This window comes from Macaca nemestrina, chromosome 3 (genome assembly GCF_043159975.1).
Source record: "Macaca nemestrina isolate mMacNem1 chromosome 3, mMacNem.hap1, whole genome shotgun sequence".
Classification (NCBI taxonomy): Eukaryota; Metazoa; Chordata; class Mammalia; order Primates; family Cercopithecidae; genus Macaca; species Macaca nemestrina.
The window spans coordinates 156,363,080-156,376,060 of NC_092127.1; the positions used below are offsets into that span (position 1 = coordinate 156,363,080).

At 38.4% G+C, this 12,981-nt stretch overlaps 1 protein-coding gene and 1 non-coding gene across 10 annotated transcripts in view; one reads left to right on the plus strand and one right to left on the minus strand.

Moving 5' to 3' along the window:
* Positions 1 to 12,981, plus strand: part of LOC105487718 (amyloid beta precursor protein binding family B member 2) — a 410,283-nt gene that overhangs the window by 130,340 nt on the left and 266,962 nt on the right. The window lies entirely within an intron of this gene.
* Positions 6,573 to 6,675, minus strand: LOC112427736 (U6 spliceosomal RNA). The gene has a single exon (XR_003019468.1). It is a non-coding gene; the product is annotated as a U6 spliceosomal RNA (small nuclear RNA).

Below are 12,981 nucleotides of genomic sequence, written 5' to 3' on the forward strand. Positions count from 1 at the left end.
TTGAGAGAGACTGCAGTCTTCTTTTACTTCTGACTCTTGACTTTCTGCTCACATATGAGCCCTCTATGCCTTCTTCCCCACCGTGGTCTTTATTTCATTTTTTGAGACTTTCAGCTTTTATATGCAGGATTTGGTTCCTTAATAAGTTAGGTGACCATACATACTAACTTGCTGGGACAATCCTAGCTATGCCTGCTCTTCTGGCATAATTTTTGATACTGACCCCTTTCAATATTAAAAATGTCCTGGTTTGGATAATAAATTAAATAACCACCCTACTAATAAAGGAATTTTGTAGCATTCTATATCTTTTTAAAAAAATCTTTACAGCATTCAGACTGCTTTGATAAACTAAATGTGGATGTAGTATCAGTAAAATTACATATCAGACTAGTGTCTGATGTCTTATAAGTAGAAAAAAGAAAAAATGAGCAGTGGCTGAAAAGGCTCAAATGTACTGTAGAGAGAGATTAATTGATTTCAACAAAATGAACTTTCATTACAACCAGTTGTTGGCATAGCCATAGGAGAGAGGGCACTTAAAGGTTGTCATGATGATGGGTAGTGTTTAGGGAACCTGGCATCCTTTGAGAAAATCTTATCATAGCTTGTTTTGATTTAGAGTTTCAGTGTTTCCATCGCAGTGGTAGTTTAATTCAGATCCTTTTTCATGTATTTCTTAAGTAGAAAGTAAAATAATATAACTTCTTAGAACAAAGATTCTGTCAGAGGTTTAAAGAAATGACTGGAAGGGAAATTGTTAAATTCAAAATTTTCCCTTAAATCTTCTGTTAAATTGTATCTTTTGATGAAAATGGTGGTGTTTTAATCAAAGGAGATATTCATATAGGGATTCAATGGGATGCCATATAATGTATGTTCGGGTTTTTTTACTTAATAAGTAGGGTTGAATTGGCATTATAGTTCATATACATGGATTTGAAGAAACAAACTAGTGTTTTGTTATATAAATATATGTAAAATAAAAGCTTTCGGTGTTCAGGTAATGCTTGACAATAATTGCAGTAGGAGACACATGGGTGTAGGATCAAAACATGCTTATGAACACTCTTTTCCATATCAATATTTTATGAAATAGTGATGCATTTACCTTCAGGTCCCATAGTGACTTTTACCCTGCAGTATCATCTTTTAAAGAGGGTAGATTAACAGAGTAGAGGGATTGATACTATATAATCTGGAAATTCTATTTATCTTTGAATTAAATTTTGACTCTTCCACCGGCTATCTGTGAATGAGTTTTTTCTTTGGGCCTCAACTTTCTAGCCTATAAAATAAAAATACTAATATCTGCTGCTTAGCTTATTAATATAATTTTTGTTAACTCCTGAATCTGGGATAAACATGAAGTGTGTAACACAAAGGTTGGTGGTCTCCCAGGCTCAGGAGTTAATACCAGATACTGAGGATGGAAAAATGTGTGATTGTTGGAAGGGTGAGACTGAAAACATAGGTTGAGCTTCCCTAAAAAAAACAAAGTCCAAAATACAAAAATATCCAATGCTTTTTGAGTGCTGACATGATGCTCAAAGAAAATGTTCATTGGAGCATTTTGGATTTCAGATTTTCAGATTAGGGATGCTTAGCTGGTAAGTATATAATGCAAATATTCCAAAATCCCCAAAATCTGAAGTTCAAAACCCTTCTGTTCCCAAGCATTTTGGGTAAGGGATATTTAGCCTGTAGTTAGTAGGCAGTTTCTGGCCAATCAGAAGGATGCTGACTGTACACGTTCTGGATGGTCATCCTGACACCCATCCTGACAATCACCCTCGGTTGTCGGTGTCCAGAAATCTGTGTTTAACCTGCGATGGTTTGCAAGGAAACCCATTGGATCTCTTAGTTAAATTAATGCCCCTTCTCCCAGCTTTGTTACCTAGAAAAAAAATTAATGCCCCTTTCTCTGAGGTGATCAGGAAGAGAAACCATTTTCATGTGATGAGGTGAGCCTGGACATCATGCCTTGATTCCTATCTCAAAGATTCCCATTTTCATTGCTCACCCTGCTAAGCATTGCTGCCAGCATTGTGATAGCTCTTTGGGGACTCTGCTTTCCCATTTTCCATTCCATCCCTCATCTGGAAACATGTCCTTAATTCCCTAGAGAAGATAGAAGTTGAGTTTGTGACTTAAAAAAAAAAACACAAACTGCTAGTTATGGCAGTCATAGACCTATTCCTCACTGGGCTCTCTACTGGACTGCCTCTCTGGTTTAGACCGTCCAGTCCCTGCCTTCAGAAGTGACTGTCAGCACAGCTAGATGTAGAATCTAGGCATCAAAGAGAATGAGACCCTGAAAGAGGGAGGATTTCCTCCTTCCTTCTCCCACGTCTTTCCTTGCTAGTTTCCATTTCTTATCTCAGGATCTGCTTCTTCCCAGGATAATTGACAATGGAAAGTGCACCTCTCACAGTGCAGATCCTAGCCCCTTTCCACAGGGCTGGGATGGCAATAGCCACAGCTGTCAAAAAGTCTAGTATCAGTACGAAAGCTCCCCATATAATCCTGGGAGGTTCCTTTGCTAGGGCAGGGGTTAGTTGATTAACCATAGTGTTTGTATACTGATGTGGTCAAGAGTCTTTGAGAAACCACTTTGTAGTGACCTTTTCATCAACAGACTAAGGTAGTACTCCTGACCTTTAGCTCAGGAGTTTGATTAGAGAAGATAGAGGAATGCAGGAAACCTGAATTACAGTCATGGTTGTGCCACCTCCTTATGTGACCTTGGAGACATCAGGTACCTCTTCTGCAGTCCTCATTTTCTTATCCATTAAGTGGTTTCACATGTAACAGGATTTTTAAGGTCCTTGTCAATCACGAATTCTATGAATCTATAATAACTCCTAAAAGTACCTCATACAAGTTTTGAATAGATTCAACTTGTCTGTATCTGATGATGATGGTTACCATTCTTAACATTGCCTTGGTTTGTGACTGCAGCTATTTTGTGGAGGTCCACGCATCTATTGCTGGAAAAGGCTATCCCCCCGTTATTTGTTATTATACTGCTCTCTGATGATTATAAGCTCAACAAGTCTCCCCTGTGATTGTCTTATGTAAAATGTCCCACTGTAGGCCTGAGTATTAGTGATGGTACCACTTTGTTTAAAATATTGGGTTCTGGCTGGGCACAGTGGCTCACACATGTAATCCCAGCACTTTGGGAGGCTGAGGCAGGCAGATCACTTGAGGTCAGGAGTTTGAGACCAGCCTGACCATCATGGTGAAACCCCATCTCTACTAAAAAATACAAAAAAAAAAAAAAAAAAAAAAAAAAAAAATTAGCCAGGCATGGCAGTGCATGCTTGTAATCCCAGGAATGCGGGAGGCTGAGTTGGAAGGATCACTTGAACCTGGGAGGTGGAGGTTGCAGTGAGCCAAGATTGTGCCACTGTACTCCAGTCTGGGTGAGACAGCAAGACTCCATCTCAAAAGAAAAGAAAAAAAAAAAATAGAATCCTCTGTATCTGAATGGATTTAATAGCTTCTGATTTGTGATGTTGAATATACTTTATAGATTAAATAGAGGTGATTGTTGATAAGTTTTAAGGTATATTTCAAAAGAGAATAAATGCTGATTTTTCTGTTTCTACAGAAAACATCCTTGGTGTTTTAATAGGAATTGCATTGCTTTAAGTAGTATAGATGACTTAACAATATTAAGTGTTCTAATCTATGAACACAGGATGTCTTTCCATTCATTTTTTATTTCATCAATATTTATTTATTTATTTTTTAGAGGAAGGGCCTCAGTCTGTCTCCCAGACTGGAGTGCAGTGGTGTGATCACAATTCTCTATAGCTTTGAACTCCTGGGCTCAAGCAATCCTCCTACCTCAGCCTCCTGAGTAGCTAAGACTATAGATACATGCCACCATGCCCAGCCTTTTCCATTTATTTGATTTTTATGTTATTCTAACAGGTTTTTTTTTTCATGTGGAATTTTTAAGGGTTTCTACCTGTGAGATTATGTCATCTGCAAACAAAGATAATTTTACTTTTTGCTTTCCAATTTAGGTGAATTTTTTTTCTTGCCAAATTGTTCTGGCTAGGACTTCTACTACTATGTTGATAAGAAGTGGTGAAAGTGGACATTCTTTTCTTCCTTTTGATCTTACAGGAAAAGCTTTCAGTCATTAACCATTGAGTATGCTATTAGCTGTGGGTTTTTCATATATGACCTTTATTATGCTGAGGTAGTTTCCTTCTATTCCTAATTTGTTGAGTGTTTTTTATCATGAAAGATTGCTGAATTTTGTCAAATGCTCTTTCTGTATCAAATGAGATGATGATGATGATGTGTTTTTTCCTCTTTGTTCTGTTAATGTGGTGCATTTCATTGATCAATTTTCATATGTTGAACTATCCTTGCATTCCAGGTATAAGTCCCACTTGATGATGGTGTATAATCCTTTCAATAAACTGTTGAATTTGGTTTAGTATTCTTTTGCTAGGGATTTTTGCACAATTTTCATGAGAAATAATGGTTTGCAGTTTTCTTTTTCTTTTTTTTTTCTTTCTTTTTTTTTTTTTTTTGAGACGGAGTCTCGCTCTGTCGCCCGGGCTGGAGTGCAGTGGCCGGATCTCAGCTCACTGCAAGCTCCGCCTCCCGGGTTTACGCCATTCTCCCGCCTCAGCCTCCCGAGTAGCTGGGACTACAGGCGCCCGCCAACTCACCCGGCTAGTTTTTTGTATTTTTTAGTAGAGACGGGGTTTCACCGTGTTAGCCAGGATGGTCTCGATCTCCTGACCTTGTGATCCGCCCGTCTCGGCCTCCCAAAGTGCTGGGATTACAGGCTTGAGCCACCGCGCCCGGCCCCGCAGTTTTCTTTTTCTTAATAGTGTAATTGTTTTTCTTTGGTATCAGGGTAATGCTGGTCTGATAGGAGTTTGAAAGTGTTCCTTCTTCAGTTTTTTGGAGTTGTTGAGAAAGATTGATGTTAATTCTTCTTTAAACGTTTGATAGAATTCAGCCGTGAAGCCGTCTCTCTTTGACTTTTCTTTGTTGGGAGGTTTTTGATTACCAATCAATGTCTCTACTAGTTATAGATCTGTTCAGGCTTTTTATTTTTTCATGATTCAGTTTTGGTAGGTTTTGTGTTTAGGAATTTGTTCTTTTCATATAGGTTATCTAATTTGTTGGTAATTATACTCCTATAATCCTTTTGATTGCTGTAGAAACAGTAGTAATGTCCCCTTTTTCACTTCTAATTTTAGTTAGTCTTCTTTTTCTCAGTCTACCTACAGGAGTGTCAATTTTATCAGTCTTTTCAAAGAACCGCCTCTTGGTTTTGTTGATTTTTCTGGGAGGTTGGCTTTTATGACTTTCATTTATAAATTATTATTATACAAATCATCATAGATTATTTCAGTATTAGACTTCGGTTTTCTTGTTTTTGTAGTTTGGCAATGAAAAAGGCACCTTTACCTTACATATGTAGATGCATGAAGGGTTTAAATAATCAGCACTTTAAAATAATGAACTTGAATGTCTCTGCCATTTTTTGTTCCTTGGATAATGCCTTTGTCTTACTACTTATTGTAGTTTGTTCTTATTATTTGTTGCATTATTGTGGTTACACTCTCATGGATAGTTAAGGTAGTGTCCCATGATTTGATAACCAACTGGAAAGTTTCTTATGTTTTCTTCATGCTGAACTGCTAAAAGTTTAGGTGACATTAATTAATTGTCATAATTATATTAAATGAAAAGCCAAAGAGTGAACTTAGGGAGAAAAGCTTAGAGGACCGGTGGTCTGAAAATTACAAATTTTAATTCTGATTTTCTGAATCATGATATTCCACTGAACATGTAGACTCATTACCTCTCTACACCGTATTTGATGTTACTGTAATTCAGTGAGTGACCTTCTCTGTGATTATGTGCCATAGGCAGTTTCAGTCTTTTTTTTTTTTTTTGAGACAGAGCATGTAAAAAAATTGATGTTATTGTAATTCAGTGAGTGACCTCTGTGATTATGTGCCATAGGCAGTTTCAGTCTTTTATTTATTTATTTATTTTGAGATGGAGTCTCCCTCTGTCGCCTAGGCTGGAGTGCAGTGGCGCAATTTTGGCTCACTGCAAGCTCCACCTCCCGGGTTCATGCCATTCTCCTGACTCAGCCTCCCAATTAGCTGGGACTACAGGTGTGCACCACCACGACTGACCAATTTTTTTGTGTTTTTTAGTGGTGATGGGGTTTCGCTATGTTAGCCAGGATGGTCTCAGTCTCCTGACTTTGTGATCCACCCACCTCAGCCTCCCAAAGTGCTGGGATTACAGGCGTGAGCCACTGTGCCTGGCTGTCAGCTTCAGTCTTATTTTCAAGGAAATGCCACTCAAACAAATCATTTAATGACTGACTTTATACTGAAGCTGAGAATCTTGTTCAGGCTTCTTGGCTTACTTTAATTTCTCCCTTCATTTCTTCCCTGCTCCTCAGAAGTCAAGAATTTTCTAGTTATGTTTTCTTTTTTAAAAAAAAATTAACAAAGATTATATATATTCAAGGAGTACAACATAATGCTTTGATATATGTGTATGTACTGATTAAAAATATGGAATGCTTCACAAATTCGCGTGTTATCCTTGTGCAGGGACCATGCTAATCTTCTCTGTATTATTCTGATTTTAGTATATGTGCTGTCAAAGCAAGCAATTCTATTTCTTTTTGATAATTCATTTACTCAATTCTTTTGGACCAGAAACATTTTATCTCAGAGGCATGATGAACACTTGTCCTCTGTGGTGCAATGTCTTGTGTATTTTATTTTCAGAATTCTTACATAAAACTTCTATTTGTGAATCAAGCCATTTATTTCCTTTTTTCTTTCTTTCTTTTCTTTTTTTTTTTGAGACTGAATTTCACTCTTATTGCCCAGGCTGAAATGCTCACTGCAACCTCTGCCTCCTGGGTTCGAGTGAGTCTCCTGCCTCAGCCTCCTGAGCAGCTGGGATTACAGGCATGCGCCACCACGCCCGGTTAATTTTGTATTTTCAGTAGAGACAGGGTTTCTCTATGTTGGTCAGGCTGGTCTTGAACTCCCAACCTCAGGTGATCCGCCCATCTCGGCCTCCCAAAGGGCTGGGATTACAGGCGTGAGCCACCATGCCCAGCCTGTTTCTTTAAGAGATTTCTATCAAAGTTTTCATAGATTTATTAGTTTGTTATCTAGTCACTACAAATGATCACTTTTTTACAAATAAAATATTTTTATATTACAACTTTATAATACGTATTTTTATTGATTCTAAGACACATATCTTTTCACATTTTAATATCTTTGAAATTTGATATATCTTGCAATCACTGACATTTTACAGCTATGATTGGCAGCATTTTTATTTTTATTATTATTTTTAAGGCCTATGAATGTAACATAACTTTTATTTTTATTAATAGTACGTAAAATACTGGTGTATCTTCTAGTCAGTAGCAGTTAGATTTGGTGAAATAAGTTCCTGTTAATGATCACTGTAATAATTACTGTTAGAAACTTACTGTGAAACTTCTACCTTTACAACAGGATCTGTAAATGGCAATGTAACAGTTGTTGTTGTTCTTTTTTTTTTTTGAGACGGAGTCTGTCTCCAGGCTGGAGTGCAGTGGCGTGATCTCAGCTCACTGCAACCTCCACTTCCTGGGTTCAAGTGATTCTCCTGCCTTAGCCCCTGAGTAGCTGGGACTATAGGTGTGGGCCAGCATGCCCAGCTAATTTTTGTATTTTTAGTAGAGATGGGGTTTCACCATGTTGGCCAGGATGGTCTTGATCTTTTAACCTAGTGATCCGCCTGCCTTGGCCTCTGAAAGTGCTGGGATTACAGGTGTGAGCCACCACACCCGTCCACAATGTAGCAGTTCTACAAAAAGTTTAGAGTGGAAAAAAATCACCTGTAAGCCATAAACCTATATACTTTAACAAATATATTTTGTATGTATTTCATTCTAGTCTTTTTACATGTGTACATATTTTTATCCGTTTGTAGCTATAGCATACATACTACTTTGGTCTACTCATTTTTTATTCCTGTTATATCTTAATTTCTCTCTGTTTCAGGCCTTCATATTTGTCTTATTTATTTACTTATTTATTTATTGAGACAAAGTCTTGTTCAGTTGCCCAGGCCGGAGTGCAGTGGGACGATCTCTCCTCACTGCGACCTCCGCCTTCCCGGTTCACACCCTTCTCTTGCCTCAACTTCCCAAGTAGCTGGGACAACAGGCGCCCGCCACCATGCCCAGCTAATTTTTTGTATTTTTAGTAGATACGGGGTTTCACCGTGTTAGCCAGAATGGTCTCGATCTCCTGACCTCAAGTGATCTGCCCGCCTTGGCCTCCCATAATGCTGGGATTACAGGAGTGAGCCACCGTGCGCAGCCTGTCATTTTTAATAGTTCCATAATCTATCAGTGTATGACCGTAATAAAACTGCGTGCCGTCCAGGTGCTGAAAATTTAGATTGTTGCCATTTTTCCTTTTGTGAATAATGCTTCAATTAACAACTTTTTAAATTAATTTTATCATTAATTTTGGCCATTTGTTTTATGAAATATAACTTTGGAGAGGATCTCTTTAGCCCAGGGGTTTGAAGCTGCAGGGAGCTCTGGTTGCATCATTGTACTTCAGCCTGGGTGACAGAGCAGGACCCCCAAGTCTTAAAAAAAAAAAAAAAAAAAAAAAGGAAGAAAGAAAGAAAGGAAGAAACATAACTTTGTAGAAGCCTCCTGAACTGTGTTTTGCTGTGAAGAATCAATCTTTATATTCAAATAAATCCAAATTAACAGCTGCTATTATAACACTGTTCATTCATTCATTCATTCATTCATTCATTCATTCAACTATGTATTCACCAAGAATACATTGGATCATTATGCGTTCTGTAGGTTCCAAGAGCTCAGGAATCAAAGTTAAATAGGACATCCCGCGATGTTTGATATTTTGTTGTATAGTGGGAGACTTAGACTTATCAAAAATAAATACTGTGTGATGAGGGATGTTGGAAAGATAAAGGTTAAAGTTTCTTAGTTGCACGTAATTTACTTTGAGAGGATTGTTGATTGGTATTCTTTTAAGATAGGAGGTGTGGACATATCATGTTACATTTTTAAAATGTGTCTAATAGGTTTATCTGACAGAAAATGGCTCCACCTGACCTATCCAACTTCCTTTTAAGTCTAAACCTGCATTCTGTGATGTATGTGATCCAATGTTTGTATAGAGTTCGGTGTCATGTTCCTCCAACATACTAAGTTCCCTGTTGCCAGTAACTGTGTCCCATGTCTTTTTCCTTTCTATACCTGCTACAATCTGCTGTGTTTGTAGTAGGTGTCAAAGTATCAGTAGTTCATTTGATTTGCTTTTAATTGTACTTTTTTAAATGAATGACAATATTTCACTAATTTATACTTTCCTTAGAACTTCATTGACTATCAGTTTGCATTCTATGATCAATGCACTTTTAATTCTGTCTTGTCATATTTGTTTAGTTAAAAAAGTTTCAAGTTAAGAAGATGGTTGAAAGATTATATAATCCCATAGAGATTTTTATAGTAAAAGTTTAAAATTCTGGTACTTGTGATGGTTGGAAGTAGAACCTTCACTGGACAAGGTAAAACCCCTCTGTATAAATTTTTGGAGGCTGCCTTAAGGCTTCGTTGAGATGGAAAAAATTTTTACATAACTAAATATCAAATCAGGCATTCGATACAGTGAATATGTTTTGGAAATAGCCATTTATGGTTCTAGCATTAAAAGGTCATTAGCAAGCTATGAATTTACCTCCTTTATACTCGTGCATTACAAAGTGGACCCAATTTTTAAACTTCCCAAGAAGGTATTCTGGAAACAGCTTTTGAGAATGATTTCTTGAGATTTTTTTTCCATTTCTGAAACCTGAATAGAATTGTGCTGTGTTCTTTGCAGAGCTGTGGTGATTAGATTGTACAGTTTCACAGACGTGTACACACACACACACACACTGCTGTGCGAACCACTGTCCTGTTGTGTGATCTTCAAATGAAACAAGGGAGGAATAATCTGGGATTGACTGAGATAAATTTATCTCAGCTCTTCAAAATACAATGTGAGCATAGCGTAACTCACTTGGACAGCTGTGGAATGAAACTCTTGTTTTAGTGGCCATTAGCTATTTCAAGAGAACTGACTACATAGAAGAATGTATGGTAAAGATAGTTTGGCAATTGATGGAATTTGAAGTAGCATTTACAGGCTGAGGCAAGTGGATCTCCTGGAGTTTGAGGCCAGCCTGGCCAACATGGTGAAACTCCTAAAATACAAAAATATCTCCTAAATACAAAATATCTCCTAAAATACAAAAATCTCTCCTAAAAATACAAAAATTAGCCTGGTGTGGTGGCAGGCACCTGTGGTTCTGGCTACTCTGGAGGCTGAGGCAGAAGAATCTCTTGAACCTGGGAGGCGGAGGTTGTGGTGAGGAAAGATCATGCCGCTCAGTCTAAAAAAAAAGTAGCATTTACATCACCAACTGAAATTAAATAATTTTCCCCCAAGGTGATGTGTAGCCTGACTCTTGTGACTGAGGGATTGATCTGTTGACAAATCTTTATGAAATAACACCACAGGAGGGAAAATTATATGCAGGCATCAAGCTTTGCACTTATTTTACAAGCCCTCTTTATCGGGTTTGTATGATCTCATGTACAGCTAACAAAAGGTTACTTCTTTGTCATGAAAGCCATCCTCAGTTTTCAGAGACAGTGGGGCACCACAGAGACTTTCCTTCTCTGCGTCCACATTTCTGGTAATGTCATTACTGCATTTGACTCTTTTATGAAGCCCTTTTGGTCACATCAACAGTGCATTCTAAGCTATCTATCTTAACTTCTAGCTTTGTCTGTAAGATTTGTGTGGTTAGCCTGAGGCATATGCAGATAAATTGCCCAGGTTCAGTGTTCTCAGATTTGGAACTAAATGTGCCACAGAACACTGAATCGATGGGTGCAGCTTTTCAGCAATATTGATGTTTCTACAGTTGAATGTAAATCTTTGGATGCCTTAGTTTGCATTTTCATAGTCATGTGTAGTTCCTGACCACTGGTTTTCAAACTGCCTCGTCTCTCTGAAAGCTGTGTTTAAGTGGAAAGACAAAGAAAATTGTTCTTCCCCACCTACTGCTCTTCTGCCCACTCACAACAGTAAGAATCGTGAGTGTGTTTCTGGCCACATGCAAACAGTGGCAGCTCCCCATTCACAAGCTGCTTACATTTCCAGAGTGAGGTGGTTGTGAAGTCAATTAGTGGTGTAGAACTTTGAATGGGTTGGCTAATGGTAGAAACTAATATAAAGAGTAGATGAGCTGGCCGGGCGCGGTGGCTCACACCTGTAATCCCAGCACTTTGGGAGGCCAAGGCAGGTGGATCACAAGGTCAAGAGATCGAGACCATCCTGGTCAACATGGTGAAACCCCCGTCTCTACTAAAAATACAAAAATTAGCTGGGTGTAGTAGCGTGCGCCTGTAGTTCCAGTTACTTGGGAGACTGAGGCAGGAGAATCACTTGAGCCTGGGAGGTGGAGGTTGCCGTGAGCCGAGATTGCACCACTGCACTCCAGCCTGGTGACAGAACGAGACTCTGTGTCAAAAAAAAAAAAAGAGCCTACCAAAACTTTGATCACCCTTAATGTTCCAGAAACAGTTTTAATTGTTTCTTAAAACATAACCTTCCCCCATGTTTCTCTGTGGAAAAGCTTCTTAGTTCTGCTTGGAAATCTTATGAAACAAACATTTCATTGTTAACTTCGATAGATGGCTACCTATCTCTACCTGTGTATCCCGGAGCAGTGTATCAGTCAGGGTTCTTGGATAGAAGCAACAGAAACTAGCTGAATAGTTTAAGCAAAGAAGTAATTTATTGAGAAGATATTGGGTACATTCTGAATTTACCAGAAGTTGGGGGAAAGGACAGGCACGAAATAGAGACTACACAGCCAGATTCATAGCCAAGGTCATACAATAAGATTAGTTCTATGTCGGGTAGACCCTGTCACTGAACACTGGACATTGGTGTTCATGCTGACCATCTCTTCAGGATCGGACACTTGGCACCAGCTCTGTCACTTCAGCCTTTGCTGCCTCTGAGCAGTGAGTGTTGTTGCCATTGCCCTCACCCATGATAATTTCCTCCTGCTCCTGCCTCTTTGTGTCTCTGGTTCTAGATTCAGGGTTGACCAAGGCTAAGCCATGTGTAAGCCTTGACTGCAAGACACTCTGGGAATGTTAGTGTCTAGCCATTTTTGCTTCTGTGTTGAGAGATGTGCTCTCATCAGAACTCACATGATGAGGAATTCCCTAAATATGGTGGAACAGAGTTTAGATGCTGGCTGTTGCCAATCCTTCTTCCCCCATAAGGATATAACTCACCATAAGAAGCTTCAGTAAGGACTCTGGTAGAAGGGGAGATGTTGCAGCGGCCAAGGTGTTTATCCATATGAAGCTGTGGTTAATGAACTCTATCTAAGATGGCCAGTTGTTCTTTGCGCACTGGTGTCCAGGGTCCCCTTCACTATGTGTTAACTAAAGCTAGAGGTGTGAAGATTTAGGCATATTGGACCTCACATCGTGGTCCTTAAATAACAAGATGTACTAAATTGAATTTTAACAATAGGAGTAACTAGGAGGAGCAGATTAAGATTTATCTGTTTCCTTGTTTATAGTAGAAAATGAAATTTCACATTATCAATTTGTCTTATACAGTTGGATGGTTTATATGTTTCATTGATCAACTTCTACCCTTTCAAAAGTTCGTTTTTCAATTGCAGTTATACTTGTATATAGCTTACAAATTCTTGCCCACAGATTTGCATTGCCGTTTTCCACTTCTTAGAAGCAACTACTCTTCAGTTCATTTAGCTCTTCTTTTGGTATTTACTTCCTTGTAACAGATTAATATGCATATATTGGTAATTCTGGAATTTTTTTTC